Raw genomic sequence first — 13249 nt, forward strand, 5'->3', positions numbered from 1 at the left:
TTGACTGGTCCACGCATCGGTGGTGAGGTGGACCTTGCTACTGACGGCGTTCAGTAGCGCGTGTTTTATGTGTCCCTCAACATGCTTGTGCAGGGCAGGGATGGCTTGCCTGCTGAAGTAAAAGCGGCTGGGCACACTGTACTGTGGGACTGCCAATGACATCAAGTCACGGAAGCTGTCAGTCTCCACCAGCCTGAATGACAGCATTTCCAGTGACAGAAGTTTGGCAATGCCTGCAGTCAGAGCCTGTGCTCGTGGGTGGTTTGACGAGAAAGGCCGCCTTTTCTCCCATGCCTGTACTACCGATGGCTGTAGACTGGGCTGGGAGTGTGTGGTTGACTGGGAAAGTGGTGCTGCGGGTGGAATGACAGCGGGTCTCTGGACAACAGGGCCAGAGGTTCTTCCACGGCGATCCTGGGAGGAAGCCGAACCAGCTGCGTGTGAGCTAGAGGAAGAGGCAACACGAGCTGAAGAGGTGGTAGCTGCCGCTGTTGGTTGGCCTAGCTCTTCAGTGTGTTTGTCTAACTCCGCCGGGTGCCTGTTGCGCACATGTTTCCACATGTTGGAGGTATTGAGGTTGGCGACTTTTTGACCTCTTTTGATTTTTTGATGACACACCTTGCATCTGACATAGCAAATGTCATCTGCAACTGTGTCAAAAAAGGACCAGGCACTGCAAGTCTTGGGAGCCCCCCTTTTGACTTTTGGAAGAGACATGCTCCTTACGGGTGCCAAAGCGGAGGCTGCAGGATCCGCAGTCTTCCCCCTCCCTCTCCCTCTTTGGGCCGTACGGGGAATCTCTTCCTCAGAGCTGCTCCCACCACCTTCCTGTCCCTGACGCCAAGATGGGTCAAGGACCTCATCATCTACACTACCCTCTGCCCCCAACTGCTCCTCCTGGGTAGTCTCAGCAGCAGAGCACGCACCAGTAAGTGGCACCTGAGTGTCATCATCAGCTGATGCGGCCTGCGAGGTGGTGACCGGAGCCACTGGCCCACCCGCCTCTTCAGAGGAAGACAGAAAAAGCGGTTGGGCATCACTGCACCCTGCCTCTTCTTCCATTTCTCCAATGCTGCTTGGCTGGCCCCCTGTTTCCAAGCCAAGAGATGATTCAGAGAACAGAAGTAGAGACTGCTCCTGTCCTGGGATCTCTGTCTGCCTGGGCAATTTTGCAGGTGGTGAAGAGACAGATGGCTGCTCTCCAGTGCTCTGTGTCTGAGAGGATGTGGCACTAATGGAAGTTGATGCATTAGCTGCCATCCATCCCACAACGGCTTCAATTTGGTCTTGACGCAGCAGCGGTGTACGGCGCTCGGCGACAAAGCTGCGCATGAACGACTGTTCCCTTGTGAAAGTGGGTGCTGATGACTCACCGGTGCCCGCAGCAGGCACAGAATCCCCACGTCCCCTCCCTGCTCCGCGCCCACGCCCACGCCCACGTGCCTTACTCACTGCCTTCTTCATCTTGGTTGACTGATAAAGATAAGCAGAAAAGTACTAACGGCTTTGTGTGCTTATTCCTGAGCAACTCCTCCTAACAGGTATAAGACACACTAATTTTCTAAAGTGTGGACTAGACTTGAATATGAGCTAATGTGGCCTACACAAATGTAAAGTGGTGTAACTGGTGTGTTTGGTGAACTTTATTATTTATTTATTTTTTTGGGGCTGAACTGACAACGGATAGAGCTGCAGTCACACGGAGACCGTGCAGACAGACGTAAACGGCGCTGCAAGGCCCAAAAACCCTCCTCTACTTTATCCTATGTAGTGTTTTTCCACAAATTAGCTGGAGACAGGTGGAAAGACACTAATAGGATTTTTTAAAATTAATTAGCAGCAGACTACACTACTTGAAAACAAAATGAAAATTGATTTGGCGGTATGACGCAGTGAACAACCCTGAGCTGGAGACAACCAAGCTACGGCTGCTCACAGACTACAGGGCGAGCTGCAGTCACACGGAGACCGTGCAGACAGCCGTAAACGGCGCTGCAAGGCCCAAAAACCCTCCTCTACTTTATCCTATGTAGTGTTTTTCCACAAATTAGCTGGAGACGGGTGGAAAGACACTAATAGGATTTTTTTAAATTAATTAGCAGCAGACTACACTACTTGAAAACAAAATGAAAATTGATTTGGCGGTATGACGCAGTGAACAACCCTGAGCTGGAGACAACCAAGCTACGGCTGCTCACAGACTACAGGGCGAGCTGCAGTCACACGGAGACCGTGCAGACAGCCGTAAACGGCGCTGCAAGGCCAAAAAACCCTCCTCTACTTTATCCTATGTAGTGTTTTTCCACAAATTAGCTGGAGACGGGTGGAAAGACACTAATAGGATTTTTTTAAATTAATTAGCAGCAGACTACACTACTTGAAAACAAAATGAAAATTGATTTGGCGGTATGACGCAGTGAACAACCCTGAGCTGGAGACAACCAAGCTACGGCTGCTCACAGACTACAGGGCGAGCTGCAGTCACACGGAGACCGTGCAGACAGCCGTAAACGGCGCTGCAAGGCCCAAAAACCCTCCTCTACTTTATCCTATGTAGTGTTTTTCCACAAATTAGCTGGAGACGGGTGGAAAGACACTAATAGGAATTTTTGGAAAAAATGTGCAGCAGCCTGCACTACTTCAAAAAAAAAAAAAAAAAGGACAGTATGAGGCAATGAACCACCCTCCCTGAACTGAATACAACCAGCTATGGATGGCCTATGTGGCTGCACTCAGACTAGAGAGTGGGCTGCACTCACACACACACACAGAGAGACCTTGCAGATCGCTGTGAAAACAGCGCTACAAGGCAAAAGGAAGGTGATTAGTAGGTGAACACAGCGGTTGCTAAATTAGCCTTTGGAAAGCACAAAGAAGCAAATCGCTATCTCTAAACTGTCCCTCAGTCAGCAAACAGCGTCCTGTCACTAACTGAATTCACAGCAGAGTGATCGCAAAATGGCGCCAGCGACTTTTAAACTGCATCATGACATCATTTAAGCAGCCAATCACAGCCTTGCCAGTAGTTTCATGCCCTCCATGCTAAACAGGATGTGCCCACACTTGGAATCTTTCTCATTGGCTGAATTTCTGAATTTTGAATCATGGAACTTCCGATTCCGGTATCCGATACGCGCCAAGTATCGGAATCCCGGTATCGGAATTCCGATACCGCAAGTATCGGCCGATACCCGATACTTGCGGTATCGGAATGCTCAACACTACTTATAATCTTTCAACCCTTCTAACATCCTGACAAAATAAAATGACGTTTGAATAATTAATGCTACGGAGACAAAAAGAAAAGGAAAGCTGGCACCATTCAATCTGTGTGTTTTAAGTTGTCCTTAAACCGAACATTGGACTGAGCAATCAAGCCTGCACATACCGGGTGCTCACATAATAAGGTGCAAACTTGTACACTCACCGGCCACTTTATTAGGTACACCATGCTAGTAACGGGTTGGACCCCCTTTTGCCTTCAGAACTGCCTCAATTCTTCATGGCATAGATTCAACAAGGTGCTGGAAGCATTCCTCAGAGATTTTGGTCCATATTGACATGATGGCATCACACAGTTGCCGCAGATTTGTCGGCTGCACATCCCAAAGATGCTCCATACAAGGCAGGATGGATCCATGCTTTCATGTTGTTTATGCCAAATTCTGACCCTACCATCCGAATGTCGCAGCAGAAATCGAGACTCATCAGACCAAGCAACGTTTTTCCAATCTTCTACTGTCCAATTTCGATGAGCTTGTACAAATTGTAGCCTCAGTTTCCTGTTCTTAGCTGAAAGGAGTGGTACCCGGTGTGGTCTTCTGCTGCTGTAGCCCATCTGCCTCAAAGTTCGACGCACTGTGTGTTCAGAGATGCTCTTAGGCCTACCTTGGTTGTAACGGGTGGCGATTTGAGTCACTGTTGCCTTTCTATCAGCTCGAACCAGTCTGCCCATTCTCCTCTGACCTCTGGCATCAACAAGGCATTTCCGCCCACAGAACTGCCGCTCACTGGATTTTTTTTCTTTTTCGGACCATTCTCTGTAAACCCTAGAGATGGTTGTGCGTGAAAATCCCAGTAGATCAGCAGTTTCTGAAATACTCAGACCAGCCCTTCTGGCACCAACAACCATGCCACGTTCAAAGGCACTCAAATCACCTTTCTTCCCCATACTGATGCTCGGTTTGAACTGCAGGAGATTGTCTGGACCATGTCTACATGCCTAAATGCACTGAGTTGCCGCCATGTGATTGGCTGATTAGAAATTAAGTGTTAACAAGAAGTTGGACAGGTGTACCTAATAAAGTGGCCAGTGAGTGTATATGAAAAAAGAAAATAGTGGCACTCTCCGGTCCTGTAAAATCCAATGTCTTTATTCAGACATACATATTTAAAACTGGCTGCAGTGAGGGAAGGAGCACATGTGTGAGACGATGATCGTTTCACACTCTCCTGCGCTTCTAATGATACTGGAAAACGGATCTGAGCAGGAAACGGCGGTGATGTATGCAATATGCATACTCCCTGGGCAGAAGCTGTCCAGTAGACATGGCCTTCTAGTGGGCACGGCTTAGCTCCTTACACTTGCCCACTAGACATCTTCTGCCTAGTATTATGTATATCATATACATCACCGTCGTACCAGGCTCAGAAACCGGCGAGTCCTCGTCGCTCTCACTGCGAGCACTGGAAAAGTCTGTAGTCATGCAGAGTGACTGCCAACGTTTCATTTTAGACCATACAACCCCTTTTAAACCCCTTCACGACCTTGCCCTTTTCCGTTTTTGCGTTCTCGTTTTTCACTCCCCTCCTTCCCAGAGCCATAACTTTTTTAATTTTCCGTCAATCTGGCCATGTGAGGACTTGTTTTTTGCGGGACAAGTTGCAATTATGAATGACATCATTGGTTTTAGCATGTCGTGTAATAGAAAACGAGAAAAAAATTCCAAGTGCGGTGAAATTACAAGAAAAGTGCAATCCCAGACTTTTTTTCGTTTGACTTTTTTTGCTAGGTTCACTAAATGCTAAAACTGACCTGAGATTTTGATTCTCCAGGTCATTATGAGTTCATAGACACCAAACATGTCTAGATTACGTTTTATCTAAGTGGTAAAAAAAAATTCCAAACTTTGCTAAAAAAAAAAAAAAAAATATTGCGCAATTTTCCAATACCCATAGCGTCTCCAATTTTCGTGATCTGGGGTCAGATGAGGGCTTATTTTTTGCATGCCAAGCTGACGTTCTTAATGACACCATATTGGTGCAGATACATTCTTTTGATCACCCGTTATTGCAATTTAATGCAATGTCGCAGCGACCAAAAAAACGTAGTTCTGACGTTTCGAATTTTTTTCTCGCTACGCTGTTTAGAAATCAGGTTAATCCTTATTTTAGTGATAGATCGGGCGATTCTGAACGCGGCGATACCAAATATGTTTAGGTTTGATTTTTTTAATTGTTTTATTTTGAATGGGGCGAAAGGGGGGTGATTTAAACTTTGATATTTTTTTTAATTTTTCATATTTTTTTTAAACTTTTTTTTTTTACTTTTGCCAAGCTTAAATAGCCTCCATGGTAGGCTAGAAGCTGGCATAACCTGATCGGCTCTGCTACATAGCAGCGATCGTCAGATCGCTCCTATGTAGCTGAATTAGAGGCTTGCTATGAGTGCCGACCACAGGGTATCGCTCACAGCAAGCTTGCATCAGCAACCATAGAGGTCTCAAGGAGACCTCTGGTTGCTATGCCAATGCATCGCTGACCCCCGATCATGTGACGGGGGTCGACGATGCGCTCATTTCCGGCCCGATGGCCGGAAGCGCCGGTTAAATGCCGCTGTCAGCATTTGACAGCAGCATTTAACTAGTTAATAGCGGAGGGTGAATCACGATTTCACCCGCCGCTATTGCAGGCACATGTCAGCTGTTCAAAACAGCTGACATGTCCCGGCTTTGAGGTGGGCTCAGCGCCAGAACCCACATCAAAGCAGGGAATACGACCTCCGCTGTAATAGTACGGCGGAGGTCGTGAAGGGGTTAACTTTGCATTCCAACACTTTTCCTTTATTCTTCACCAACCATTCTTTTGTAGAACAACTTGTGTACTTTAGGTATAAGCAACGTTCTCTTGAGATTCAGGTCATTGATAGATGTTCTGACATTTTCCTTTAGAATCTGATGGTATGATTCAGAGTTTATTGTTCCATCAATAAAGGTAAGCCACCCTGGCCCAGTTGCAACTAAACAGACCCAATCCATGATACTAACATCACCTTGTTTCACAGATGGAATGAGTTTTTTATTACCATTTATACTTGTGAATAAGCTGACTTTTTCAGCACATTTTTCTGACAAGAAGGATGCCAGAGTCCTTGGCTGTGCGGGTGCTGTACTCCCTGACAGCCGAATCTGGAGGGCAGGGGATTGCAAGCTCTGAGGCCAGACCAAACACCCAGAGGCACCACGGCAGACCAAGAGCCCAGGGCTGCTAGTGAACAGGCAGTGCCCGTGATAGGCTCACGCTCTCTGCCATATGGGTCAAAGCCAACACTCAGGAGAGGGTCGCAGCTTAGCTACAGGCAGCAGAGACCCGAAAAAGAGTGCAGCAGGAAGGCCTTCAACCCCACCTGGCAGGGTGGACCCCCTGAATGCTTCCAGTCTAGATGGACTCATTCAGTCATCTGTAGCTGGTACCCCGGACTGCCTAGTCATCTATTAAGAAGTAAAGAGGTAAAGAAAACTGCACTTTCCTGCCTCCCTTGCTTATTTTCTGCACCACAACATTCAGCACCACCTGAGCCAACTGTTATATCTGCCCTGGGGCCCAGCTCTATCCGTAGGGAGCTGCATCATCTTTGCTGCATCACCACTGGCCCCAGTGGGCCTGAACTGCAGTGTCGGCCATCCCTTGACGAACACCACGGGTTGTGTCACGAATCAATCCCATATAATTCTTCCCATTGCATTTTTATTGCACGCCCTGGGCCATGGAGACAGGTCACGGCCCTGTGATTTCCCCAACCAACTGTCCGACCCATTTCCGAGAACCCCACGGCCCTAGTGGGCATCACAACTTTGTGTCACGAACAGGATATTGTAGCCCGGTACCACCGGGTCCATTTGTGTCATGAACTTTTTTGAGCTGTGTAGTAACCGCCATTATCATGTCACATGGCATGCGGGAAGCAAAAGGGGTGTGTTTTCATGGGCAGAGCCCAAGAAAGGGCACGAAGAGAAGCTGTGCGCTCGGACGTTAGCCGGCAGGAAGCAGGAGACTCTGGAACCTCTGTGTGCTCATTTGATCCCGCCTACAGAGCAGCAAACTGGTAAGCAGAAACTCAGAACCTGGCTAAGGTACACTGGGAGGAAGAAAATGTCCAACCCGGGTAGAGATCTAGCAGCGGCCATAGCCGCAGCCCCCATAATGCCACTATCAATGCCGTACATACTGGGAGTGTCCTGGTTACCGCAATACTCAGGGGAGTCGAACACCCGGATCGATTTCAAGGAGAGACTATGTAGTTTGTTTGAAGTGTACCCCCTGTCTGAGAGTCAAAAATTCAGCATCCTCATTGGCCAGTTAACTGGTGCGGCCCAGACGGAGGTAAAGTCCTGGCTGGACACTGATACAAGAATTGTCAAACAAATCTTGTCCAGGCTGAAGGACACCTTTGACATCCGCACTGCAGCAGAGATAAAAATGAGATTCTTTGGGTGCAAATAAAGGGTGCAGGACAGTATTCGGGATTATGCCCTTAATCTTCAGGAGGTGCTGCGGGCCATTAAGCAGGTTGACCCTGAGAGCATGCAAGATGAGGATAGATTGCTAACCGAGGTTATTGAGGGGCTCCTGTCTAACACCCAAAGGACGCAGTTGTGCATCCTGGCCCTACAAAACCCTGATCTGGATTTTGTGCACTTTAAAGATAGGTTCATCCGGGTGCTGCGTGAGCCAAATTTCAAGTAGAACAGCGCCCCCTAGGAGCCCAGCTATTACATACCACCAGAAAGTGGCATCCTTTCCCCTGCCCCCATTGAGGCCAACGCGCAGACCCTAGGTTATGACCCCGCTGCAGAACTATGTCTCCAGGAGTTAACTAAAGTGTGGCTACACTGACCCAAACCATGCAGTCCATGCAAGTATCATCCACAAAGGAAAATATCCAGCTGGCCTCCAGTCCAGATGACATCCCGTGGTGACAGCAAAGGAGAATCCCACTGACCAGTGGGAGAGACAATGATCGCTACACCCAGGACGGACGTCCCATCTGTCGCCGCTGCAAAAAGGCAGGGCACATTGCAAGATTCTATAATTTAAACAAGCAATCCCTGGGGCAGGGGGACAATCCTCAGGAGTAAGGCGAGCGGCCCACAAAGTTGGCGAGAGGACGACCGGTCCTCCCAGTTGTGATTGATTGCATCCCGATGAATGCTTTACTGGACTCCCAGGTGATGACTATGCCATATATATTTTACAAACGGTACTGGGCTGACTCCGATATTGCCCGCAACCCAGATAATGATCTGACAATAGTTGCCAGTAATGGTCAGCCTTTGCTACAGGTGGGGTATAAAGAGGTGACCATTAAAGTGGGGCGAGTAGAATTGAAAGCCCAAGGTCTGATAATCATAGATATTGATCTGCGAGAATACAACCTAATAATGACCCTAGGTACCAATGTGATAGAAAATTGTCTTGGCAAGATTATTGTTCTATTGGAACAGGTAGCCGAAACTGCCAGTTCCAGTGAGCAGTGAGTCCTACAGAAGGAGATGAAAGCCCTGATACAGAGTCAACAGATAGAGCTGTCGGGTAGAGAAATCGTCAGTGTGAGGGTGAGTGACCCATTCCTCATTGTAAAGTCTCCCAAAACTGAAATGTTAATTTGGTGTTGAGCTGCTATAAGTATCAGGGGGTCAAGATTACCAGGCACTGGTAGAACACGTGTACTCAGACAGCAGGCCTACTATACTCACAGCCAGAGGGGTAGTAGATGTCTGCAAGGGAAGGGTACCTGTATGCATCTTAAATTGTGGGGAAAAAGAGGTCAAATTACCCTGGTATGCCACCATTGCTAAGCTTTTCACTTTCAACAACAATGCAATATGGGCAGTAGAACCCTTGGTCCCATCCAACCAAGCGGAGGACAATGGCTCTGCAGAACAGTTAGAGGACTGGTGTCAGAAGCTGCACATAGGCATTGACTCCACCCCGTCGCACCAAAAGAATGGGCTTTACCAGGTGGTTCAAGAGTATGAACGGGTATTCAGTAAACACCCACTAGACTTTGGGCAGGTAGAAGGGGTTCAACATCATATCCCCACTGGAGACCATCCACGCATTAAGGAAAGGTACCGCACAGTTCCCCCGGCCCACTACCAGTGTGCCAAGGGCATGTTACGGGAGATAAAAAAAGGGGGTCATTAGAGATAGTTGTAGCCCCTGGGCAGCTCCGTTAGTCCTGGTTAAGAAGAAAGACGGAACAATGAGGATGTGTGTTGATTACAGGCAGATAAACCGCATAACACATAAAGGTGCTTACTTACCCATTATGAATTGAGGAGTCATTAGCTGCCCTGAAATCTGCTAACTATTTCTCCACCTTGGATATCACCAGTGGGTACTGGCAGGTTCCCATGGCAGAGGTGGATAGGGAGAAGCCTGCCTTCATGACACCCATGGGCTTATGCGAGTTCAACTGCATGCCATTCGGGCTTTGCAACGAACCGGGGACGTTACAGGGGTTGATGGAGTGTTGCCTCGGGCACAAGAACTTTGAGACGGTACTATTGAACTTGGATGACGTCATTGTCTTCTCCAAGACCTATGAAGACCACTTGAAGCACCTGGCTGAGGTGTTCGAAGCCCTGTCCAACTTTGGCTTGAAAGTGAAGCCTTCCAAATGTCACCTTTTGAAGCCCAAGGTGCAGTACCTAGGCCACGTAGTAAGCGCAGAAGGCTTGGCACCAGACCCTGATAAAGTCACCATTATCAGGGACTGGCCAAAACCCAACACCATTCAAGAAGTACGGCAGTTTCTTGGGTTGGCTACTACCAGAGATTCATCAAGGGCTTCACCAAGATAACCACACCCCTGCAAGACCTCCTGGTGGGCCAACCCAAGAAGGCCAAGAACAGGAGTCCTCTGTTTGAGTGGAACAACAGGATAGAAGAATTCTTCACCCGGCTGAAGTAAGCTCTCACGGGAGATGAAGTCATGGCCTACCCCGACTATGACCAACCATTTATACTTTACACTGACACCAACAACGTGGGATTGGGAGCAGTGCAGTTAGAAAGGCAGAGAGAGAGTGATCGCCTACGCCAGCAGGAAGCCTTGTCTCACTGAAAAGAAACCCTACAACTTTAGTTCCTTCAAGTTGGAGTTTCTTGCCATAGTCTGGGCTGTGACCGAGTGATTTAAACACTACCTGGCTTCAGCGAAGTTTACCATCTTCATGGACAATAATCAGCTGACTCACTTGGAAACCGCAAAGCTAGGTGCATTGGAACAGCGATGGATGGCTCGGATGTCCAACTATGAGTTTACCATCAAGTACCGAGCAGGGCATATGAACCCTAATGCTGATGCAATGTCAGGATGCCCAATTTACCAGATGGGGGAGAGGACCCAGAAGAGCTAGAAGAAATCGAGTTACCAGCCTTCTACCGCCGCGAAGACAGCAGCCAAAGCGTTTCAAGAAGACTTTTGTCGACCGCACTGTTACCCTGAACAAATAGTCACCGACCAAGGCCCAACCTTTGAGGCAGAAGTGTTCCAGGAGTTCTGCAACCTGTACGGCTGCAAGAAAATCAGGAAGACGCCATACCATCTGCAGACAAATGGCATGTGCAAGAAAATGAACCAGGTGGTAATTGACCTGTTGAAGATCTTGCCCCTGGAAGAGAGAAACCTGTGGCCAGAGAAGTTGCCGGATCTGGTGGATCTATACAACCATATCCCGGTAAACTCCACCAACTGCACCCCAGTCTACCTTATTAGGGCGAGACCAGGCAAGTTACCCATTGAGTTGGACATGGGAGTCGTAACACCTGAGGCGACACCACCTGATGCCGATTGGGATACAGAGTGGAAGCAGCAATACCGCAAAGTGCAAGAGTGCATGGAACGAAGTTTGTCACAGACCAGGAAGAGACAGAAAAAGAGCTACAACCAAAAAGCCCTGGCTACTCCTTTAGTACCTGGAGAACAGGTCCTCAAAAGAAAGAGGAGGATGCACAAACTGGACAATCAGTGGGAGGCTGAACCATACACCGTCATGCCTTCAAACTTTGATAATACCAAGGTATGCCTCGTCAGTAAGGATGGAGGAGAAACCTCAACAGCGGTGTCGAGGGATCATCTGAAAGTATGCCCTGACCAAGCGAGAAACAAAGAGGAAGACCAAATTGCCCCTCAACCCATAGAAGAGGTGGAAGAGAAGTTCCATACCATTCTTGGAGACTTTCCCCTGTCTTGGACACAGGTGAATCAAGCCATCAGAGTACCTGTCCTGATCTTTCCCCAGCCTACTGCACCTGAAGCAGCAGAAACTCTAGATCCGTCGGCTCCTGTAACAGATGCCACATCTGCAGTGGAACGCGAAAATCTACCCCCTGCTAGCGGTGAATGTCAAACCCATGATGAGTCTAAGAAGTCATAGAAGGCTGCCCAGTTTACCAGTAAAATGCAGGCCTACCAGTAGCACAGACACTAGTGGGTCCACAACATCAACAAGAAACACCCTAGACCAAGCTAGGTCATTAGAGATACCAGTACTGCGTAGATCCACCCGTAGGAAGAGAGGTCAGGTCCCAGCCCGTAACAGGGACTAAAATGTAAATACGTTAATAATGTGTATAATTGCAACTGTTAAGCATGAGAGCCTACAGATACTTACTGTATGAACTTTTAAATATTCGTAATAACCTGTTGAAGGACAATTTCGCCACAGGACTATGTGTGGCCAGGACCTTACTTGAAAATAGTTACCCCAACTTGGCCTTGAAAATAAGCCACCGGCGTGGCTGAAAACCAGGCCCACCTACAGAGTGCCCTGTAGCCACGCCCAGGGTAGAGACACAAAGAGGGCTAATGTGGATCCCACCAACCAAGCCGCAGGTATGTGGACAAAGACAATTCCTGGACAGCAACGTAAGGACTAGGCGCTGCAGCAACTGTGTTGTTTTTCTTTTTGTTTTGTTTTTTAATTTTTACATTTTTAAGACTTTGTAGATTTTCATTTATTGTTGTTATTAACTGTTCTTGTCATGTTTTCTCAGTCCGGGACGTACTGAAGTTAACTAGGGGGGAATGTGGTACCCCAGAGTCCGGTTGCCTCCCTCTGAAGGGTGATATCATGCCTGGAAGCAGGAAGAGGTCCCCATGCCAGGTAATACACAGCATGCATCACAATTCAGGCCAGAAGAGGGAGCTCTAGACCTGACTTCTGGGGAGCTGCTCTCACTGGTCAGGAGGAGGAGTTAGTGTAGGCTGTTAGGAAGTTAGAGGGAAGAGAGGAGAGACAGAGGAGCAGAGACAAGGGCTCTGGGGAATTGCAGCTGCATCAGTGCTGATCCTGGAGTGGAGTGCTGACAGGAAGGATGCCAGAGTCCTTGGCTGTGCGGGTGCTGTACGCCCCGACAGCTGAATCTGGAGGGTAGGGGATTTCAAGCTCCCTGGCCACACCAAACACCCGGAGGTACCGCAGCAGACCAAGAGACGGGGCTGCTAGTGAACAGGCAGTGCCCGTGATAGGCTCATGCTCTCTGCCATACAGGTCAAAGCCAACATGCAGGAGAGGGCCACAGCTTAGCTTCAGGCAGCAGGGACCCAAAAAGAGAGCACAGCAGGAAGGCCTCCAACACCACCTGGCAGGGTGGACCCTCTGAATGCTTCCATGCTAGCCGGACTCGTTCGGTCATCTGTAGCTGGTACCCCAGACTACCTAGTCATCTTTTAAGAAGTAAAAAGGTAAAGAAAACTGCACTTTCATGTGTCACTTGCTTATTTTCTGCACCCCAACGTTCAGCACCACCTGAACCGACTGTTATATCTGCCCTGGGGCCCAACTCTACCCGTGGGGAGCTGTACCATCTTTGCTGCATCACCACTGGCCCCAGTGGACCTGAACTGCAGCATCGGCCATCCCTTGCCGAACATCACGGGTGGCGTCACAAATCAATCCCATATAATTTTTCCCCTTGCATTTTTATTGCACGCCCAGGGCCGCAGAGTCAGGTCACGGCC

The sequence above is a fragment of the Ranitomeya variabilis genome, chromosome 3, assembly GCF_051348905.1.
Source record: "Ranitomeya variabilis isolate aRanVar5 chromosome 3, aRanVar5.hap1, whole genome shotgun sequence".
NCBI lineage: Eukaryota > Metazoa > Chordata > Amphibia > Anura > Dendrobatidae > Ranitomeya > Ranitomeya variabilis.